This window comes from Lonchura striata, chromosome 7, assembly GCF_050655825.1.
Source record: "Lonchura striata isolate lonStrDom1 chromosome 7, ASM5065582v1, whole genome shotgun sequence".
NCBI lineage: Eukaryota > Metazoa > Chordata > Aves > Passeriformes > Estrildidae > Lonchura > Lonchura striata.
In genome coordinates, this window is record NC_140709.1 from 28,930,711 (window position 1) to 28,954,626 (window position 23,916).

The 23,916-nt window shown below is 38.3% G+C and overlaps 1 long non-coding RNA gene across 9 annotated transcripts in view; it reads right to left on the reverse strand.

Annotated features, from left to right (window-relative positions):
- LOC144246654 (uncharacterized) overlaps positions 1-23,916 on the reverse strand; it is a 56,306-nt gene that overhangs the window by 20,337 nt on the left and 12,053 nt on the right. For 7 of the 9 annotated variants that reach the window (XR_014956769.1, XR_014956768.1, XR_014956771.1 and 4 more), the window contains one exon: positions 4,458-22,389. This is a non-coding gene — a long non-coding RNA (uncharacterized LOC144246654). The remainder of the gene's footprint in view (positions 1-4,457; positions 22,390-23,916) is intronic. The other 2 variants (XR_014956770.1, XR_013340322.2) reach the window with 2 other exon arrangements.

Here is a 23,916-nt window from a genome sequence, read left to right on the forward strand (position 1 = left end):
TCAGTTTTCATCAAAATTTGATTTAAAATCCACACAGGATGGGGTTGTGTTTCAAGCTTCTGTTTGCAGTAGCTAATCCAACATGAAAGAGAGATACAAGTTTAGATGAAGATGGGAATGCAATCCATAAAAGCACTTTTTAACTTCCCCTCCACAGACATAATGAAGCATTTTCCCAACCCAGTCTCAGAAAATACCTCTGGGAAATGGTTTTACTCTGAGCTGTCAGGTCCTTAAGCTTCCTGACCTTAAACTGGTCACTCTGTTGCTAATTGTTCTCTGTTCCCATTAATGTCTAATTAACAAAGCCACTAAAAGTCAGTGTTGTTAATGGAAAGATCTAACAAAATGTAATCAAATAATTTCTATTAAGTTAACATTTTTGATTTTTACTAGGTTATTTTAATAAGGCAGTATTATGAAAGAAAATTTTATACAAATTGAAACCAAGCCCTAAAACAACAAAGAATGCAACTGGCCCATTCCACCACACAATGGCTTTCCCTTGCCATTTTTCACACTTGTGATTCTGTGCAATTATGAAGACCTGTGTATGGTAAATTTCGCCCTTTTTCCACACCAGAAAGAAAAAAAAAAATCTTGCTTCCTTTCTCTATTTCCAGTTTGTGTTTTGTTTTCTTTTTCCCCATACAACTTCTTCTTTAATTAAAATGCATTGTCTATGGAAAAAGAATTGATAAATCTGCATTTGAACATGTTAGGAGGAAAGAAAATTTTCCCCTGCCCTTTCCATCATGATTTATAAGACAATTCCCCCAATTTTTTTCAGTCCCTTGTCTTTCCTCAGGCTGTCAATATAACAGTAGTTATGAAAGTGATTTTGTAATATGAGCCAGACGCAACACTGACACCACAAACTGCAGCACACTGTGAGAATCCTATCCCTCCAAAATATTTACCTGGGAGGGGTAATTCTCTAAAGGGACCCACTTGTGCCATTTAATGAGAGGCCGTGAGCAGGCAGCCCAGAGCCCGTCAGACACTGCTGGGCAGGGAGGGTTCGAGGCAGAGCCGTTCTCTTTCCCAGCTGCTGTGCAGCCCTAAGATCAGGCTGCTCTTCTCTGTGCCTTGCAAGACAAAACTTAATAATGTTGGATGTCTGCTTAATTAGTTTGGGGATTTTCTCTGGATCTCCTCCGCAGAAAATCCAGCCACTGAGGGACAAATTAAAGATTTACGCGTCTCTTGTGGCACAAGCCTCTATGATATCTACCACAACTTCGTGCAGCAAACATTTGAATAGCCCATGGTTTCAAAAGATTTCCTCAGGCACAATATTTCATAAAAATTAATAGATTAAGGTGTGTTATTTTCTCCCCAGTTCTGAGAACCAAACAAAATAAAATTAAGAATTTATTTAGGCTGAGCCTTAGGAGCATGGCATTCATTCTGTCATTTAAACAGATATACTTTAGCGTTTTGGACACTACTTCCAACTTTAGATGTTGGGAAGTACACTCTGAATCAACTGCAAAGGAAGGGGTACAGTTCAGCTCTCACATTCTGTTCAAAAAGGAATTATCACATGCTTTTGAGAAAATTGATGTGTAATTGAATGGAGCATGTCTGTAGTGACAACTGCATTTCAAAAGGAAAACCATGACAGCAAACAGTCATGAACCATGCAGGAAATCAACCTGCAATTTATTTTGCTTTTCATTATGTTGAATAATATAAGATTTACACTAAGGCAACATAGATGGCATGTTTATAGATGGCACTTGTACATCGTAACAGAAATTTTATAAATTTGTATTTTTGCATGTATTTTATGTTTTCTTTAGAAACAAAAGATGATTTGGAATAATATCTTTTCACTGGAGAGGACACAGAATTTGACCCATCTGACTTGTAAATAGCTCATTTCTTCTTGAATGGTTTTACAGAATGAGAGAAGACAAGATTTCTTACTAATTTACCAAAATAATAACTGCCCTGGACTGTTAAAAAAAGAAGTTGATTTCTCATTTATACTCTTTGAATTTCATGTGAATTTGGCTGGTAGGATGAGGAAAACTTGGATCTTCTGTTTGTCAGATAAGGGATCTTAGGTGCATAGTAAAGAAATCTATATAAGTTGACTCAAAGGAGTTTACGAGATTTAAAAAGTGGCCTTGTGGGTTTGTTGCAGTTTCAGAGCAGTAGAAGCATGGTGTGTCATGCAACCTGCAGGCTTTATGCTTGCCATAACTCACTAAAGTGTGTATGGAAGAGGATAATTGCATACAAAGAAAAATATAGCACTTGCAAAGGGCAAACTGCACCAACATATATCCCTGCATGGAAGTATTACCTAGGAGAAAAGGAGGCCCATTTACTTGTCCAGGATTTCTGAATTAGTACCAGTCTGTCTTAATTTTTTTTTTTTCACTCGAGCCCTTTCTTGCAAAGGCAAATAGTGAACAGTCTTTCCTTGCACATACAGGGAAGCAAATAATTTTAATATATTGGAAGTCTATAAACACAGAGAAATTAATCATTGTGATCCACAAGATATTTCTCTGCACTTCTTCACCTGAGTCTTTAGTCAGCTACTCTTGCTCAAATTCACAGCCATTGATAGATACCTATTTCTCTCCCAGGCAGAATCCTAAATCTGAAATATGTGTTTTGGTGGAATAGATGTGCTTGGTAATCATGCCATGCTTTTTAATTCATCTTCAGACTTACGTGCAAGTCATGATAATGGTAGATTCACAGCTACTAGGAAGGAAGGACTAAAGGGGGAAGAAAGAGGGCAAAATGTTCCTAACAATTAATTCAGCCATTCTCAATGTTATGATATGGTCAGCTGAATACTTTTTGCAAACTTGAGGCAGGAGCCTCCTAAGAATTGTGTGCCTATACATCCTACTCCTTTTTAGGATAAAAATGACAGTTCACTTCTTTATGTCAGCTCTGATAAGAGCACATCTCTGCATGAAGACAGTTACTCTTTTTTTGCTCTGTTTTCATATCTCTCCACTCTCAGAGGAGAGGAGAGGGTTAGAGAAGGGGAGGAAGAACTGGAAAAGGCCTAACATATTTAGTGAAAAAAACCTATAGCTAGAGAAACATCACAGAGAGTTAGAGGATTTTGGTACTGTTTTAAAACTGCTGTTTTTTTGCTGTTAGCTCTGGCTTTTATTTTTAAACATGGTGTTTTCCTATGCAATATGGTATTGTTGTATTACTTAATGAATAAAGAGACAAACTTAAAAATAATTTTTTATTTTTACCATATTATTAAAATTCCTAGACACACACAACAAAAGATTAATTTTCCTTTTGGCTCTGTAGGGAGGAGGATATGATTATATAATTCCTGTTCTGTTTCTCTTCCCTAATTTACACATACTGGTGCTTCTGTTTATCCTAGGTTATTATGGAAGGTGCTGTGGGAAATTTATGGCAATCAGGCAAATGAAAGGTTTAGATATAGAAGGATAATTGACAAAAAAATCACTGGTAAAGAAAGTATAAAATAATCTCAGTGTTTAATTGGTGAGGCAAGGCTACCATATTTCTGCAGCTGCAGTCTCAGGTGCTGTACAGGGGGTCAACCCTTCGTGCATTGTCATCTTTCGCAGTTAAAGAAAGATAATACATAATTGGTACCTGCACTAGCTTCTCTCCATCACCTGCCCTGAAGCTTTCTTTCAGGCAAGTGTAAAGGCTCTGGGCAGTGTCTGCTCAGGATTAGAGTGCTGTGCATTTGCTGAAGGCAGCACCGTGTCCCTGTCTCCCAGACCATTCTTCAGTCTGTGCACAATCACACTCTCAGTGGCTTCTTCCCTTTCCTCATTTACAGAATCCAGCCTTGAAGAAACCTTTATTACTATTTTACTCATCCCTTCTCATATAATTTTTCCATTTTTTGTTTCTTTGCCCCCTGATCACTCCCCACCCCCTACCATGGTTTATAGTATTTTCCTTTACATTCTTCTCTTTCATATAAGTTTTCAACTTTTCCTTATGAGTTCCTACCAGGATTTGTCACTGTCTTTATCCATTTTCCAGGTTTTTCCTCATTCCTTCCTTTGCATTGATCTCTTATCTCCTTTACTTTATTCCTCTTTATAGTTCTGTGTCTCATTCCACTAGAAGTACCCTTATGTTGTTCTTTACTCTTCCTCCTGAATAGAGTGCCAGGGTGAGAAACGTCACCAAGAAATAGGAATCTCCTAAAAAGCAGTGCTTCTGAGGGCTCTAATACATGTCTGCTTTTTATAAACTTGAGAGAGAGAAAGCAACACAGAAATGTTATACAGAAAATAGCCATTTTCTCAATAGAGGAGAATTCACAGCAGAGACTTAGACCTCCTATTTTGACATATCCTCCCACAAAGAAGATGCCATGTCAAGGTATCAGAACCTGATATTGCCAGGTACACTCTCACCTGTAAAAGAGACACTGGAATAAGATAGGAACAATTCTGACCCAGCCAATGACTTACACTATGTTTGAAGAAAATGATGTGTTCTGGAGCTGCACTGCATGTTTTCCCAAAGGCAGATGAAGATAAGGCATTTAATATCTGCTTCTTTTCCTTGTTCCTGCACCACACACTGTGGAAGTGAAGTGCTGGTTAGAATTGTTCTGTTGACCTGAGATGTGCTGCAGCTGTGTGTCTCTGGGAGCACAAAGCAGTCCTGCAAGTGGGAAAGGATTCAGTTGGGATTAAATGGCTCAAATGGTCAAAGCCAGAGAGAACAAAGTCAGAGGGCAACAGCATCTCTTGAAGATCTTCACAGCAAGCACCACAATGAGCAGGGCTGGCTTGAAGGCAGTCTGCCCATCTGTTACAGGCTCCTGCTGTTTGTATGTGTAAATATGCCATTTATGTCTGAACTGCTCTTGTTTTTATTCACTGTGCGGGTGTAAATCCATGTAAAGGCAACGTCGGTGCCACTGGCAGTGTTGCCATCAAACAGTTCCCAGGATGTGCTGTGTGTCTGCAGAGCCCACTGGCTGTCAGAGCAGTGGGGTGCAGGGAGGGGGACCTGCAGGCACTGCCCTGCTTCCAGCCTGTGTGCAATAAAGGCAGAAGGGAGCACCCCACTTGGCTGAGTACTCCTGCTCACATCCACTGCTGCTGTGTGTGCAGACTGCTCAGGGAAAGGAAGAAGCCTGAGATGGCAATGGAAAGAAAGTGTTCTGCTTGCTGACTTATAACCTGTGAAATCTTGGACCTTCCAGTTATTGCCTCTTATGAATGTGTTAATTTTAAAACAGTACACTACAACAAGAAAATATTTTTAAACCACACTGGAAATATTCTGTAAGCCATTGTATACTCTCAGGTCTAACTCACTAGTATTGTAAATTTCTCTGTTGCAGGAATATCTGTATATTGAAAATGTTCTTATATTTCCTAACTGCCTTGTGAATGAAATGCCGTATGAGTGATATTTGTCAAGACTGTGGTCCAGAATCGTGGTGATGGCTGAATCACCATTCACTCCTTGTGGAAAGATGCATAGGAACTTATAAAGAGAAGAAACAAGTCTGAGCTCTCCCTGTCTCTCTCTCTTTTTTTTTTTTTTTTTTTTTTTTTATTTCCTAATAATACAGAACAAATACTATTTTGCACTTTAAGAGTTACAAAGCAAATCTATCTATTAATATATAACTATTTCTGGATTTGACTTTGATATTTTTCCTGTACATAAACCTCACAACATTTTACAAAAGAAGACAGCATTAGTGTCCCTCTTTTGCAGATAGGGAAATGAAATGATACATAAATGAAATACCATGAAGAAGAGCAAATCCTTCCAGTGGAAGAACTAGGCCAATGGCTGTTCTGGAGTATCTTAAGCACCTTCCACTCCAGACCTGTTGACTCCTACAGTTCGCTGGAATGACTTCTGAAGTGGTACCTAGCTAAGGAACACTGAGGTTATAGCCTTACTGAATGAATTCTCAACTCCAAATTCTCAGGATATATCATATCTTTGTATATAAACTTCTGCTTAAACAATTGTCTGGGCAGTGAGAGTTATATATTACTATTTTGGGACATAGAGATAATTATTAAAGTTAAAGCAATGAATACATTTACTCTTACTTGACAGTTTACATAATCCATGAAGTGTGCTGTGATTTATTGTTCACACTGGTTGATGAGAACTGAATATTTAAACCAACATTTCAGAAACTACACGTGGCAGGGTTGATTTTCCTGCATTTAAATTCTATGAGCAATTGCTCATTTTCATTTATATATAATTGTTGATACTAGAACAAATGTGAAATAGTCTGAAGAAAAATATTCAGAGTATGTCTCAAAAATATGCCCTTATAATTTTATTTTTGCATAATAAATACCAGTATTGTATTAATATAATGTTGAAATTAATTGTGTGAGAAAGGTAATGGTAAGCATTCTGGTGCTTTCATAGCAGTAAGTATTACTGTCATTATATTTCATTACAGCTCCATTAAAATCTAAGATATCTCAATACACATCTTGGCCAGGAGTTCTGTGCTACAGTGTTGAAAATGCTAGTTAACTGCTTTTCAATAGTTTTATAATTGCTTATAATTGTATCAGACAGGGTTGTCAAAGGTGAGATTTTATTTTTTGCCCTCTAATATTTGTGTGGCAAATTTAATTTGCTTTAGAGCACTCATTTTCAAGAGATGAGCACTCTGCATTTCTGAAATATCACACATTAAGGGAAAACCACACTTCATAGAGTTTGAACAGCAAAAAACCCAATGAAAGTAGTTCTTAAAATGCTGAGACATTTTTAAAAAAACTCTTGTTTCTTTCCAGGATTGGTTGGAAGTACCACAGGAGTGTCATTAGTACCACAGAACTTGTGCATTCAAATACTAAAGAAGTGTACAGAATCACAGAGTCACAGAATATGCTGAGTTGGAAGGGACCTGGAAGGAAGAAAGCTTCTTGGTGAGTTAAAAAAATGTTATTTGAATGATTTTAGCAATTTTTTAAGGAATGGCTTCTCTGTCTTTTTGTTTTTAAATGACTTATTTAATGAACCTCTTTCTCTCACTTGTGAAACTCTTCCTGGAAAAAAAAAACCAACCAAACAAAAAACCTGCAACAGGTTAACAAGTTAACAGGAAGAAGTGGAATTTGGGAAAAGAGACTGAAAACACTCTCCTGCCTCATCAGCATGTGGTGGTGGAGATCACTGTGCAGTAGGTGTCCAGACAATTTCCTGATTCTGCAATAAAGCTCATTTCTGAATAATAATAAAATTAATACCCTGCTGTTTCATAATTTGGTTTGCAAAGGAGTACTCTGCCTCATTGAAGTCAAATCACTTCAGATTTAGAGGGTAAGAGAACCATGAAATTTTAGCAGTATTGATAATAAATCATGCTAGACAAATTGTATTGCAGTGTATGGAAAAAGCCCCAAACTTAAATCAGTATTTGAAAGAACCACAAGACGTGTAGGGGGCAAATCTGTTGCTGGTACAGGGGCTCCACCACTGGCAATTACAGAAAAATGCACAGCAGAAAATTTGAAACTATTTCCTGTCCAATTTTAAATAAGAGCTGGGTCTGCATGCCCACACAAGGGTGTTATAAGGGCACAAGGTGCCCTCTGTGCTTTTTGTGGCTCCTTGTGCCCATTTCTCATTAGGTGATGCAAGAACTATTTGTTGTCTTCTGAAGACATGGCTACGGTAATTCTTTTCTTTTAAAATGGTGTTTTTACCTCAGGAAATATTTGGTTTCATCTCATAATTTTTTTGGCATTACATGGTCTTTTAAAAGCCAGCCTTACTTGCTTTTTCAGTTACAGGTCTTTCAATTTCTGACAGGCTGCTGGCAATCCAGCCAGGATGACACACTGTTTGATACCCCACGACTAAAGCATGTGCAGAATTCAGAAACTAGGCTGGGTTAGGCTCACAATTATTAATGAATTTTGAATTATGCAGCTAATCTATTTGTGAGTTTTCCAACTCTTTCATTCTGAAAGAAAAAAAAAGGAAAGAAATGCAAACAGACAGTCAAAAAATGATATCTAGTTATTGGGCCACATGTGGTAGAATGCTGAGATTTTATTTTCTTCTGGAAATACTACCTCTTATAAAGCCCATCCATCATATGTAATGAGGGCTGTCAGGAATATTTAGCTGAGAAATAGCTACTTGATATGCTAATGGTGCTCCCTTAGTGAATTCCTTTGGTTCTGCTGCCTGACATTAATGGTTTTCATAATCTAATGAATGATGTGTGTAATAGAGGTAAGGCCAGAGGGAATGACATTTTGAAACTAAGGGAAGTAGTATATATGTATTTTATAAATACGTGCATTTTTTATATATACACACATATAAACACACGTATATACACTCAGAGGGAGAACACAAAATTGCTTTTCCAAGCCAGATAAAATGAACACAAGGGAGAAACTACATAGATGAAGCAAATCTTTGATAGTGACACTTTAAATTCTAAAATATCTCTATTCCCAGGACCTCGAAATATCCAGGAATGTAATAAGCATGAAGACTTCACTTCCAGAGCTCCTTCTGACTGAGACCTTGTCCTGCAGCTCTTGCCAAGGACAACAGCTCCTCTCTCCCAGCAGGATTCAGGTGGGTGGGAGGAACCAGGTCCCTGCTGCAAGGCTGAGAACTGGACCCTCAGCCTGGGGTGCTGAACTCATCCTGCTGACCAATATTACCATTTCTTGGTGAAATCCTATATTTGTATCTCCCCATGCCTCTCGTTTCTGGAGGAGGTGGGAAATGGATGCTAGTGCAACATTTGATATTCTAGAGCTGACAAATCCCTTGTGGGCTTATGTTTTGTCAGTTGTTTTTAACCACAAATGTTTGTGGCCATCTCTACCTGGCTAAAAAGACAGGGAAAGTAGGTTCTGAGATTGCCCTGAAAATCTACTGGAATTTGCTCTTTAGACAATTTCATCAGGTGGTGATATTCCAAATGACAACCTCAGCTTTTAGATGCAATGGAGCTTTTGCTGCCCCTCCATATCACAGCTGCAGATGTTTGCAGGTTTGATCCTATGATTTGCTCAACACCCAGTACCCATTTTTCTGTGGCTGAACTTCCTGTTTTTGTCTTCAGAGCACCTGACTTTGGCCCTGATCTCCCAACCAGCTCAGAATGCCAATAGTCACAGTGGATTTGGCATTCCACAGCAAGTTTCTGTAGGGTAGTGATTAAAGCCCCTGGTGATCTAGACACATAAACCAGAAGTGATTTAGGTTCACAGAGGATTGCTGCTGCAGCTCCAGTGCTGTCTTTGCAAACATACAGCAGCATTAGGCACTGGGGAGAGTATGATGGGTGTAATATGAATTACATTAATTCTTCATGGATCTGAAAATGTGCACCCACAGCAATTACTTTGTGTGTGGACATGCAATATACATTACAATCCTGAAGAAGGATGAATACTGAAAGATAAAGTAGAATGTACAGGCTGCCACAAGAATGTTTCTTGGGTTTTAAGTTTCTTGTGTTCTGCTACAAGAATGTTTATTGTGTTTAATTTCATCTTAGAGGATACTTGCGTCAATTTTTTATACTTTTAAAAAGAGCAGGAAAATAAAATTAATGACAAAAAGATAAAATTAATGAAATCCATAGATGACATTAACTTGTAATCGGTTGCAAATACCATAGACCCAAACCAAATTAAAAAGAGCTTAAAGTACAGACCAAAAATAACAGGAAAGGTTTAGATGCCTTAGAGCCATCGAAAATTAAAGTATATCTAGAGGAAATTAACAGAAGAGAAATTCAGTAGAAGGGAGAGATCTAGGACAGCATTACCAATATTCAGGGAGATAACAGATCAGAAATTAGACATGATTTTGCAGCTTAGCACTGCAAAGTTAGGGAAGCATGCAGAGTCATTATGCCATGGAGCAAAAAAAAAAAAAAAAGGGTTCTTGTCTGTGGTTTTTTAGATGTAGGGATATCTGCATTGGAGATTAATGTCTGGGCAAATTAAATAAAGTTCAAAATAAGCCATAGAGTAATTATTATAGTTGGAGTGATTTACTTAAGATGAAAATTAGGAGATGGAAACATAGTTTATTTGGAAGATAAGAAGAGATGCTAGAAACTAGTAATGCTGAATGGGCATGAACAAAATGGGAACAGATCTTTTATATAGGAATAAAAATAACTGTGATTAAGAAAAAGCTGTTGGGAAAGCCTCCAGTACATTAAGATATATCAATTAGGAAGTAATCAATGGAAACTTCATTTTAATGACAATGCAGAAAATTTCAAACAAGGTTTTCCCTCAGTGGTTATTTTACACTGCTTTTTAGAGCCTTGTTGAGGCAGGCAAGGGCCTGGGTTGGAAAAGGTCTCATTGGTGATTCTGTCTTACAAGCAGGTGCTTGTAAACTATTTTTCATGGTTTCTTCCTACAACTCTTTTCAGGGAACTTGTGCAGCCTGACTGCCTTGTTCAGGTTCTCTGAGGATTCCTTTATCAAAGGGAGGGCACTTTCTATTTTTAGCGATAGTGAACAGACCTGATTTTTAGGATGGTTTTGTACAGCAAGATCCTGCTTGCTTCTAGGTTTTCTGTGAGTCCCCAGAACCAAAAAAGAGCAGTCCTTATGGCTTACATGACTCACGACCTTCCTTTACCTTTAGAATTTTCAAGTTGAGAAACATCATCTGCAAGGATTCCAGATCCTAAATTGTAATTGTGCTCCTATTTCCCATTTAGGCCAAAATTAAGAGAGTAAGGAACTTGGGTAGCTTGTTCCCAGGCTTATAACTTTTCTAAATAATAGGGAAGGTTTCATAAAATACTGTAATATTATATAATTAGGTGACAAATTCCCCATTAAGTCTGTATCTCACACATAAATAATGGCAACAGTATGTTCCTGTTTAAAAAATGTAATGATCTCTAATCTAATATGCTGAAAACATTTAACTATTCCCAGAAAGATTATTAATGATCTTATTTGATTTTTATTTGTCCTTCTACCTGACATACGGCACAGTACAGATGGTTCTGCATTGTAGCATCTTTTTTTTTTTGCTAAATTTAAATGAATGCATTAATTTATACATAATTTCTACATTATACCTTGTCCCAGTTGAATTAATACTCAGGTTTATTATTTAATACATTGTGCAATAGAAGGAAGTTGCAACAAGTGGGATATCTATCCTTTTCTTCTTTCTGACAAAGCCAGTGCCATAGTTAATTTTTTAAGGAAAGGTCCTGACATTAATTTCCCTGGGTGCAAAGACAGCTGCCTATCTTGCTGATTAAAATATTACTGTGGAGTTTTCACATTCTCCTCCAAATCATTAATTCTCTTTAATTTAACTATTAGAGAAAGTGTTTGTCTCTCTCTGATTTGTGTTTGTACCAAGTCAGCACAATGAACTAGGAGTCCAGACCACTGCTACTGTAAGAAATATTTGTGTTTAGTTCAGCTGTGATGTAAAAAGAATGGCTGTCATTTGACTTAATGTGAAATTGAAAGTGATAATTTCCTTTTTCTATATTGGACACTTCTAAGCTTTTTCTTCTAATAATTTCCAATATTTGTTTGCTAATACTTCCTCGCATTTCAGTTCCAGGTATAATCTAAGCAAAATGACTCCCCAGTTCCATTATTTATTCTTCAGTGTTGTTAACTGTTAGTCCTTTTTCCCCAAACATGCATAAAAGAGACTAACTTATGATGAAATTTAGCTGCAGTCTAAAAAGATACAGCTGGTTCATGCTGTAACATATTTTATGTCTCAAGAGACAAAAGGGTAAGTTGCTTTTTCTTTAAATTCAGATGATTGTGTAAAATACACAATTAATCACAGATGGGTTACATGGGAAAACAGCCTCCATTGTCAAATATACTTTACATTGCCAGAGCCAAAGTGTCACTTGTAAACAGTTTAAACAGCAAGTCCCATATGCTGGAGTCTTGAAATCATTCCCCAGTGGAAGTTAAATGGAAAACCTCATTAATACCCAGTAAGCAGAGGTGCATGTGAGAGATTCCCACTGGTTGATTTACTGTGGCACCTGCCACAAGTATGGAAATAAAGTAGAGAGTTATTTTCAAGTATACAAATAGAGAAAATGTAAAAAAAAATAGGGTACTCTGCTATCTAGAGGAATTTATACCATATATGTTTTAAACTGTTGGGGGAAGACTCCCTGGCACTGGGTTGGAAATCTCATTCATGAAATCTGGATAAAACATTTGTTTATTTGCTTGTTTGATTCACATAATAATAAAAATTTGAGAAAATCCGTGATATTCTTTACTTTTTCAAGCACAGTAGGACAAAAAGAGCTCTTTCAGTGATCTTAAATAGAAGAATGCATTCCAAGTTAGGCCCTTCCTACGACTGCACGTGGTGACCACCTGCTGTGGAGCAAACACATATTTTGTTAAGGAGTCATTTGAAGTTATTCAGCCTCTCTTTGTGCTTACTTGAGGTTAATTGCAGACATCTGAAAACCTATTCCAGTGTGATGCTCAGAGAGGCAGCCAAGTGATGCTCACCAACAGCAGGTGAACTGCCTATAAAACCCATTGATCTAAATTACACTCTTGGAGTAAGGGAAGCAGTGATGTTTAGTTAAAATGAGCTTTTAACACTCTGCTGGCATTTTAAACCAATGCTGGGTGTACTCAGAGTACTGCATTCATCTATTAAATAGGTAGAAGATATTTGACTGAGCCAAAATCATTCAATGTAGCTAACCAATAACTTCTACAAAGGTTTATTTTGTATTGGTTATGGATTTGGCTTGAGTTCAGGGAACCCACTCAGGTTAATGATTGGCCTGGATGTAGCCCTCCTAAAAGCAGTAAAGGAGTGTTCTTGCTCAGGATACTTGTCTGTATCCATGTTTACTTTTCCTTCTGATGTTTCTCACACTGGAAAATTTCATTAAAAGCAAGTGGCCAACATGTATCCAGTCAGTTTTCTAGATCACATGCCAGAAAACTCCAGAAAGGGCTGCAGAGCCAGCCCTCCCCTCACCCTCAGCAGCTGAAATGTGAAGCTCCACTGAGGAGGTGAAGAATATGAGCTGTACCTAATAGAAATAAGAATGGGAGCGAGACCAGACATGAACAAATGTTGACACATTTAGTATGAAGAAAATATACTATTACGAAAGAAGTGTCATATATGGTTTCAGAAAGCAAACAAGCAAACAAAACTAACAGCACAGAATATGAATTTGTTATTGCATTCACAGCATTATTGTATAGCTTCCTAAACTAATTTGTTGCTACAGGATGAAGAGAGAGGGGAAAAACTTCCTGTCTCCAGCATGTCACCTTTCATTAAAATTGTGTTTGTCTGAGATTTTGTTATTTGCAGTTGCTCATCTGTTAAATTAGAAGTTTTAATTCTTCACAGTTTGTCACCTTTTTAATTCTGGTCTGTTGACACATACTTCTCAGCAATGCAGGAAGGCTTGAAAATGAAATTTAAAAGAAAATTAGGTGAGAAGAGGATAATAAAGTGAAGCATTGGTTCCTTGCTTTTTCTCACTAAACACGAAATGGCTCTGGGAGTCTCAGATGGATGGATAACAGTGGAAGTTACCACCATGACATTGCACATACTTCTGTGTTTCTGATTTAGGAAAACCCACAGTCATGTTTCTGGAAAGCAGAGCGTATGGTAGGCTTGCTCAATTGTCTTGAGGAATAGGTAATTCCTTTAAATCTCTGTTTATCTAAAGGAGTGAAGTGATTCTGAAGCACACATGGACAGGCACTGTCAGTGCTGTTTGCCTCGTGTACAGGGTGGCCCTGAGTGCAAGTTGAATGGAACTGTGCCTCAGCTGCTTTCCTGCCTGCTGAGCATTCCCTGGAGTGGGTGCCAACCAGCTGGGAGAAAAGCCCAGCTGCTGTACAGAGCCTGGTGTTTCCTCACTGCCCTTCAGCAGCACCAAGCTTAGGCTGGATTCACAGTTTAATACAGGAATACTCAATAAGTTCTGGTTTTCTGTGAAGAAAATAATCCCCTCTCTCTGAAAGCACAAACACCTGCAGCTGCTGGATTCAACCTCCACTAATGTGTTTGGTCCAGTGGCAGGTGAAGATTCAAAAGATTCACATTTCACCCTGGAGTGTGGCAATACTTGAGTCATTCAAAGCTGGTAAGGGAGAGGGAGCTTTTGCAACACCAAACCCTGAAACTGAACCTGGGGCTCCCATCCAGCATGTAGCACTCATCACAGGGTACCAGCCTCCTGATTGGGATTTGGGCATAAGCAGCTCTAAAATAAACCTTTTCAAGATTATAGCCAGGCTTGCCCAAACAGAGGCATTCCTTAGCTCTTGACTGACATTTTGGTTGGTTGTTTCTGTTTTCATCTCCAGAGGGAATCTGAGTGATACAAACCCCTACATTTAAAATCCTATGTACCTGCTGAAAATCACACCAGAGCAGAAGAGTCCTCCACCACTTTTTCTCTTGACATGTACCATCTGGCTGCTTTGTAGCATCTCACGTTCTTCAAACTTCAGCAGCTTTGTTGGCAAAATTCAGCAGAACACTAATTCCTCATAAGACAGACTCATTTCTGGAAGTCAGTCTAAAGCTGCTTTCCTTGCATCTTTCCATTAATGCCAGAGAAAGAAAAGCTACCCCAATCAGAACTGGGTTTCAGCTGCCTATATAACCACATGCATAGATGTGTGAAATACTGAAAAAGTAACATTTGGGCATAATCAAAATTCTGATTTCACTGTAGACACAGCAACATGTGTACAGGCCAAGAATGTGGCACCATTCCTCAGCACATGGAATACATAAGGGGAAAGAAGAGGGGGAATAGAGAAAAAGAATCTTTTTTTTTTTTAGAGAAGTAGTTTTTGTAATAAGCTGAATCATACAGCAAGGAAATGTATAAATGCAAGCTTAGGGCTCTATAGCCCTGCTTACTCCTGTAGCACCTCATCCTTTATCAGTGGTATAGCTCTGTGGAAGAGGAAACACAGCAGACAATTTCTCCAAAGGTGAGAATAATGAGAGCAAAACAGAGAGATAAAGACCCTCCTTAAATTCAGGAATGTGACCAGTTTAATCAGATGATGGTTTTCTCTGCCCAAACAGAGGACAACTTGATCTGCTGAAATTTCCACTGGGGTTCCTGAACCGGTTCAACTAAACTGACCAATTTTCGATGACAAAAAACTCTGTATGGGGCTCACATCTGTTCAATTTTTACCTTTAGTTGGCCAGAACTCTCACAGGTTCTACTGGAATTTTCCTTGAAGGAGAAACTGAGATGCTCTAGAATGAACTTAATGAAGCTTTGTGTAGAGTACAGCATCATGAACTAAAGCATTTTGTCTTTTTAAATATTTATGTCGATTTTTCCCCCTCAGATTTGAATGGCTGGTTTTGATATGGCATTAGATTGAAAAAGCCTTAGGAGTAAGTGTACAAAGTTGTTTTCCTAAGTCATATGGTTCTATAAACATTTCCACTTCTAAGATGAAATTAATTGTAAAATTACTTTTGATCTAATTGCTGTTATACTTTTTCTGCCCTCTTAAGGGATCAGGTTACATCCCCAAATTCCATGCTTCTGACAAATACAGAAAGGGTCATAATCAGCATCTGCACTACCAGTTACTTACTTACACCTGCAGTCAAAATGCCAGGGGGTTTTCTAAATGCATGAAATAGATGACATTGAAAAACTGGATATTTTCTACTCGCATTAATATAAAATTATAGCAACAAGAAACCAGTAGTTTTTTCTCCACAAATTTATGGTTAGAAAACATGGAAAAATATAAACCATATTGAGTTGGATTTATTTTTCTTGATTTCTTTTTCTAGATTAACTACTAATTATTTCTTTTAATTCACTTTAAAAACTGATGTCAATAGTTTGAATTAAGCAATTTAGTTTTTAAAATGTGCAAATAAAATAAGAAGGACATTACTGATTTTGATACACATAACTGGTTTGCTGGACACACAATACTCAAATATCAGTCAGCATCTCATAATCAAGGGAAAGTGATACTTGCATTTCCATATGGTGTCCCAATTCCCTTCTTTACTCTCATATTAAACTAGTAGAGTGGCAACACACACTTTGATGACAATTTTCATCACCTTGATGTTTTCCTTAGTATTTGAGTGAAATCAGAGCTTTGATATGTGTAGGTACTTAAATGGGAAGCTTATGCAAAATATTTGAATTTTATTATGACTGTGGTTATGCCACAATACAAATAAGATGAAGCAAGAAGTCTCTCCTATTACTCTTCTATTTACTTATTCAGATTAAAAATAACAAATTATGCTTATCCAGGACCTTAGGCACCATAACACACCATTAATATTACAATAAAATCTCAGCAGTATTAAACTAATCACTCAGTTTGACACACTCCTACACAGATTCCTTCTCAGTCTTTCCTTGTGGGAAAAAAGCCCCATAACACTGTCCTAAATATTATCTAACCCAAACAAATTTTTGATCTCAAACAAATTTGAGGCGTGTAAATGAAGCAATTCTAGAAGCCTGAACTTTTATAAAAACGACTTGCTAGAGATTCTTCTGTTCTTTATGGTGAAGAATAGGATGTTCTGCATCCTAGCTATTCACTGTTTAATGCTTGCTGGTGGCATGGTCTTTTTTCAGGAGAGTTTGCTGAGCTGGCTGGCCCAATGATGCAATTTGCCATGGCTGTGATTGATCATTTTTTAGTGTCAGCTGTAGATGTTTTGTTGGAGTTCACCTGCAGTGCTCTTTTTATATTTCAGTGAACCAGAGTGGAGGTGGTAACAACACCCTGTACTACAGGTGGCCACATGCATCCTAAAACTTAGCATGTATTTTGGAAAAATATATTATTTGGATTTTGTCACATAATCCAGTCAAAATGAAAGGATCAATCATTTAGGGGGATGTTAAAAATAAGTTATTAATTATGTAAATATAATTGTTTGATTTTCCAAAAAGGTAGGGAAATGCAGCCAAAATCAACAGAATTTCATACAGAAAGAAGTCAAATCCTTGAAAGACTTGTTAATGAAAGAAGAAATTGAAAGGACATTTGAATTTACTTTAGTGTTGTATATATAGAGGGACTTTTCCTCTTTATTAACAAACATGTCCAGTATGGAAGTTCAGTCTGTATTTTGTTGACTGTTTTAACTAATGAGCTGTACAGGGGGAGAAACAGAGATCCTCACATCTATTGATGCCTCATTGATATCTTCTTGAATGGCATTTATTATTTTCATATGAGTCCATCAATTTAGCTGAATTTCCATCAGTAGTCGTTATATCAGAGAAAATTACACCATAAGGATATGCAACTAGTATAATTATTTTCTTAATTTGATACCTTAATGAAGACTCTGCTAAAATAAGGATAGCATTTGTGTAGTGCTTTGCACAACCAAACCACTCTAATTATGACAGGACTTGTTGCATATGTTGAATTTCATAGGAGAGGTTTTTTTCCCACACTTAAATCCATTTTTCAGCTAATTATCTGAATCAGAGATTACAAGAATAAGGAAACCTATGACAGAAAAGCTATGACAGAACCATGATTAAATTTCAGTTGTGTTTCTTTAAGCTTGCCATCAGACTGCAGTGCCCTGTGGGAATGAGTGGGAAGGGACCCATAAAGATCATGGTGTCCAGCTCTCAAGTGAATGGCCCATTCTGGGATCAAACCCACAGCCTTGGCATTATGAGAATATTTATTATGGCCTCAAGTCCCATAAAGCCTCCTGTATTTTCTGAATAACTTTTTGGACTTCTTTCTTGTCATGAGGGCAGAAGGGGAAGCTTTTAGTATCAGCCATATGAAACAGCAGAAGCCAAAATCCAGAAGGAAACAAAGCTTTTCCTTTTGACTTTGCCTGGCCTCATCCTTTCCCTTCTGACCCATACAAGGAGGAAACAGAACAAGGGAACCACAGGGTGGTGCTGATAGTTCATTCCTGACATTTGCAGTATTTGATTCCTTTGGAGCCTGTCTTCCCAACGTTGGCTAAGTCAAAGCTATTTTGTTAATCATAACATCACTAATTTCCTTTCCTGCTGATAGCTGCATGGTGGTTCTGCTGCTGTCACTCCACAGTAATGAAATGTCATTGCAGGTGGTACAAAATGTGGCAAAGTTAAACAGCTGGGAACAAACAGCCTTCTCAGTTACAGCAGTTCAATGGCATGGATTAATTTGAAGGGAGATTCCTTCATACTCTCAGGAAGGTTCACCTCTGCTCTCATGCAAAGGGTGTTGCATAAACGGTCTGTGAATTCTCACTGCCTGGGCTTTCTGGGGAGGGTGCCACAGATTCAGTTCCATGCTTGGCCTATCCTTTCTCACTAATGTGATCTTTTCTAGCCACTGAAACCCTCTTCAAAGCAGGGCAAGGCAACCCAGTCTGCCAAGGCAACCTGGGCCAGCTGCATCTTGAGAACAGCTGAGACAACACACCACACCTCTTCCAGAGCTCACACAAGTCAAGGGAAACCAGGAGGAACTCTAGCCTAAGTCCCAGTTACCTCCCAAATGATCTCCTTGTGTGCCACAGCTCATATCTGTGTTGAGTCCAACCGTTCCTTTCACAGGTTGGAGGGTAATTTCACTTAAAAGATGAATTCAAGGCAATCACAACATGCTCCTGGAACACTGGAGCCCAGAAAGCAAGAAAAACAACAAAAAGGGGAGAAAAAGGGAAACCCCGACCCCCCACCCCAGTGTGTCATGAAATTGAAACCCAACAATTATAATGTTAATTGTCTCATCTCAAGCGATTTCCCAAGATATTTGATTTCTAAAGCAGTCATACATACGGCAAGGAATGTTTTAGGGGAGAAATTCACTACACTCCTATGTTAGTCACCACATCTCAGAATTATTTCAAGTGAATTTAAAGTGCTTGTTCATCATGGTATCTGTAGGAATAATATTCCAGGGGACTCCATTTCCTCAAAAGTATTTCTCGGCAGCTTCTGAGCAGACAAGGCACTTCTAATGGTGCTGCAGAAGCCTCCTGGGCGGTTTTACAGAGCCATTGCACTCAATCTGTGCATGGAAAAATATTGCTCTCTTGTAAAGCAAATAAAACCAGGAAAAAGCTTATAGTGAGACAATATATCTTTTTCCCCCCCAATCTTCTATGCAGATCAATACAAACAGTTCAAGTTGATTGAATGTAATTCTTTGCCCAGATCAGATCAAAACCATAAAAACTAATGCACTGAGGTAGTCACCCAGTCTTGCTTTAAACATAAAACTTTTTTCCCTTGTAATGCATTAATTAATCAGGCAATCTGCTTGGTATATGGGAACCATCATTTACATTCCCATTTGCAAAATGTGTGAGAGCTTGTTACATAAATTCATATGTGATAACTTTTTTGAAGTTTCATTTGGATGGCAGTAGGGCTTGATAGCTCACTGTCTATATGCTTAGGTCAGAAATTGCAGCCTCTTAAGAAACGTGCTCTGCACAGCAGCTGAGTCTACATTATTGTAGAAGCACTACTGCATGTCCCACATAACCCAGTAAATGCAAAACCTTGTCTTTAAAATATTGGTGAAAGGAAAAACAAAAACAGACATAGGCCTATTTGAAATGCATTCTACTTGCTCAGAGTGGGTTCCATTAAAAATCTTAGTTAAAAGCCTCTATTAAAAGGTTTTAGGAATGGAAGTGCCTTGTGTGGCCCCCTGAAGCCTGATGAAGCACCCACCAGAGTGATTTGTAGCTCAGGGAGGCACAAGCACCCCAGTGGATGTTAATTGCCATCATGGCAAAATCTCTGTCTCTTTTTTTCCCCTATGGTTAACATTTTATGGGCAATGAACCACAGGAAATAACTGCTACTGATTATAATGAAAATGCTGAAACCTCTTAAATTACGGCATCAGGCAGGAGCAGCGCTGATGTAATTACTGTGTTAATGATCAAATAATATTTAAGTACTCCTATGTGATTTCCTAGTATTTTTTAGTACTCATCTCTAATGTCCTGTGGAGGGTTGAAGAGCTGCTGCCATTCCCCTGCTGGGTTCCCATGCAGAGACTCTGAAAGCTGTGCTAGACCCGCTTAGGTCTCACAGCAGGCACCAGGACTCCTCCTGCTGCTCTGCTCCTCGTGCCAAGGAGTTGCCCGTAATCACCTCTAACAGCCCTTCCATCCTGCTGTAGGGCTCCAGAGAGGCACCAGTGCTGTGATTAGGTTAGGATTTTTATAGGAGACAGGAAATCTCTCACCATTCCCTCCTCTGAGTGCTTTGGTACCAAAGGCAGAGCCAGGAGACAAAAGGATAGGAATCAGAAATCGCTTTGGCAAAGGAGGTGTAGAACACACACCCCCATAATCGTGAATTTTCACTGGGCTACAGGCTCTTTTTGACACATCTCTTGCAAACTAGCATCTGGTAATTTTGGAAGTACAGCATTCATGTGTCTAGATACTTCTGGGAGGAAGAAAATAGAATGCAACTGTGGTTCTAGTCTGACAGCTGGCTCCCAGGCACACCTGCCATGGAGCCGCCTTAACACCAACTGCTCTTCCCCTGACAGCCTTGTGAAGGCTAATAATTATTTACCAGGAAAGCAAGTGTTTTAATGATATTACTAAAAACTTTGTTGTTTTCTTTGTTTGTTTCTTTGCTTCTTGTTTTTATTCAAAGAAGCCTTCTCCAGGTCTAGTGATACAGCTATAGTTTGGAACTCCTATACATTTAAAATTCAATCATAAGTTAAGGAAGTTTACTTTTAAAATGATATTATAAGGTCTTGTAATCCAGAGTGTATGTGCTAAAGCCACCAAGGCCTTTGGGACATAATGAATTTTAGAGCCTCCTGCACTGGTTACCACTTTTGTATTAGCTTTTCTCCACAGAAGAGGATATCTATTTCTGGGCTGCTATTTTTTGACTGGTAAAATTAACCCTGAAATTTTCACATGTGATATTTAATCCTTTATGTGTTTGTATTGTGACTATTGCATGTGGGGTAACTAAATCCAAAATGTCACATGTGTGTAGCTGAGCATTGTACTGTCACGAGGGGGGGCTTGCTCCAGAGATGGTGATCCAGGTAAAGTAAAAGATGAGTGCTGTGACACATCATTGCTTTTCTCTTTAAAAGGAACAACCCACAGCTCCAATAATAAACTGACATTTGTCAGAGCCCTGATTCTGGTGGAGCAATACAAACACAGGACAAAATGCAATCCTGCTGCAGTGGGGAAAACAAATGGATGCAAAAATGGAGGCTTGAGCAAAGTGAATCAAGGAGACAGTTTGTGAAAGAGATAACAGTCTCAGAGCTTCTGCAGTTTACTCATTACTTACACAAAGCTGACAGCATGACAAGAGATCTTACAGAACAAGCCAATAGGCTGTCCCCGGGCTGAGCAGTGCAGGGAGGTTTATGGCTAATTAACTCTAGCTGAAGGTACTCCAGCCAGCCTGCAGCTTTGCTGTGCTCCTTCCTCATCCACAGCTCTCCTGGCTGTGCTTGGAGCAACCAGGCTACCTACTGACCTTGGAGGCACACAGGTACACAACCTGAGCCCTGAACAAGGAGGACGGATTTCTCCCCAGGAGAAATAAGGAGCAGAAGGCAGAGGAGGAAATAAAAGTGACAGGATTACTGTGTGAGTCAGAAAGAACAACATTAATACCAAGTGGGGAAGGACAAAGACTGATGGAAGGGAAAGCCCATTTGACCATGAGTGGGTGTGGAGGAGTTGGGGACTGGGTCTCCAAGGAAGGGCCATCAGAGCAGGAAAATTCCTCTTCCTGAAGGTATAAAAGATACCAAGCTCAGAACATCCCCCCACCACAGCAGCTCCAGCACAGAGGAAGCCCTGCACACTCCTGCACACCCCACAGCCACAAGCATGGAGCTTCCCTGGGGTTGGCTGCCCTTGCACAGGAGTTTCCCAGCCTCAGGGAAGGACTGGCTGGAGCCTGCATGGCACAGCCAATGTCTTGCATGTGTGAAAGGCTGAAAAGCTGTATTTCAATAGTTCAGCAAGGACAGTTCTTATGTGTCTAAGCCAGAGGGCAGAGAAGTTTTTCAGAGGCTGGGAAATGTCAGACTCTGTCCCTGCTCAGTTCAGCAGATGAGCTCCTCTATCACATCACCCTCTCTCTGCAGGATAAAGTTGCTGGAAAATTACCTAGCTCTACTCATCCATATGCCTGTTCAGGGCTCTGACTCCTTTTATCTGAATATCTTACGTGTCTTTGACCAACTAGAATTTTAGTAGACTTTTGATATGACTCACCAAAGATACCTTCTGTGTCCTTTTCACACTTGTCAGGTGTACAGAGTTTGGCAGGGATTCCTGAGCACTGCTTATCTCTCATCCATAAACTATTGGAAACACATGATGGAGGAACAAGTATCCCTAAAAAAAAAAACAAAACAGGTGACTAAAACACAAACAATCAAGATAATTTTCATATTTTCTTATTGGCAAGTATGTGTAGTTTGAGGACAAATATTTGAAGATGCTAAATGGCAAGCAGAATTAGCTTTTCTGCAGATAAATGTCTTTATTTAATTACAGAAAACTCACTGGCAGAATTCATTTAGTATTCATTGGTGCTTTCCCCATAAATGCCAATTCAGCAAAGGGATTCTTAATTTGTAAATGTGCATCACTAATTTTGATTTTCAGTCAGTAATCTCAGCCTGAGATTGTCTATGCACATATACATTCTGCACACACAGAAATTCTTGCATCTTGTTCTGTTTTACAGAAAGCAGTTAAATCCTGTACATTAAGCAGATTTTGTAAGAAATTAGTAAGTATTGAAAAGAAACCTGTTCTAAGCAATAATCTGAAACCAGAACTTTGCTTTTAAACACTTCAGGAGGTCCATAAGCATATTTCAAATGATACTTTAATAACTGATGCTTAAATACTTTTAAAGCAGTACTGTAATTAGAGGTGTCTCTTTGAAACTTTCAGTTAAATGATTGCACACTAATGTAAAGAAAAACAGCTTTTCACTAAATAATTTTGCTTTCATCAGCTGAGACTAATACACTTAATAAGCAGTTGTTATTAAACTAAACATTCAATAATGAGTTACTACAGCTATATTAAATTCTTAGGGCCAAGCGCTGCAGCTTGTACTCCTGGAAGTGGGCAAAGTTCCCACTGCCTGAATGGGAGCTTTGACTGTACATTAATTGTAGGACTCGTCTCAAAACTAGCTTGAAAAACTAATAAGGAAAAATGAGACTGTGTTGAAGCTGAGTTTGAAAAAAGACATTTCAGTTCTCATATATTCCTTCTGCCTTATGTCATATACTTACATTCCATCTGCATATATTTCTTGCACCATTCATCATTGTATAAAAGCTAAAAAGGAAGTGCCTAGTTCTAACTTAATGAAATTTCAATTTAACACACCTACTCTAAAAGTCATCACAGGAAATAAGATATCTCTGGAGATCTTGCTCAGTTATTGTTTCTTGAATATGAGCTTGTTTTTGAGTAAGAATACCATTCAGATCTAAAAATTAATTTTAAAATCACTTTTGAATCAATAAAAATTCTGCTAAAACCAACAAAATTCTGAACTCAGTTGACTTAAAAGAGAGACTTCTGTAAAATTTATCATCTTACGGACAGATATTTTTATTCAAAGTGTAAAGTTCTGTGAACATTAGCAAATATTCTTTCACATTGTTGAAAATGCATTGACTTTTAATAATGATAAACTTTTTAAATATGAAGAGGTGTCCAAGCCAGCTGCAAACACTTCCACTGAAATTTAACTATAGCATTTTAAAAGACATGAGAAAGTTATTATGGTAGAACAAATATATAGTAGCACTTGGTGGGACATTCCAGTTAGTACCACCAAAGAGCTGAACTAAAGGACTTCACTGATTTATGATATGAATTATTTAATAATATATT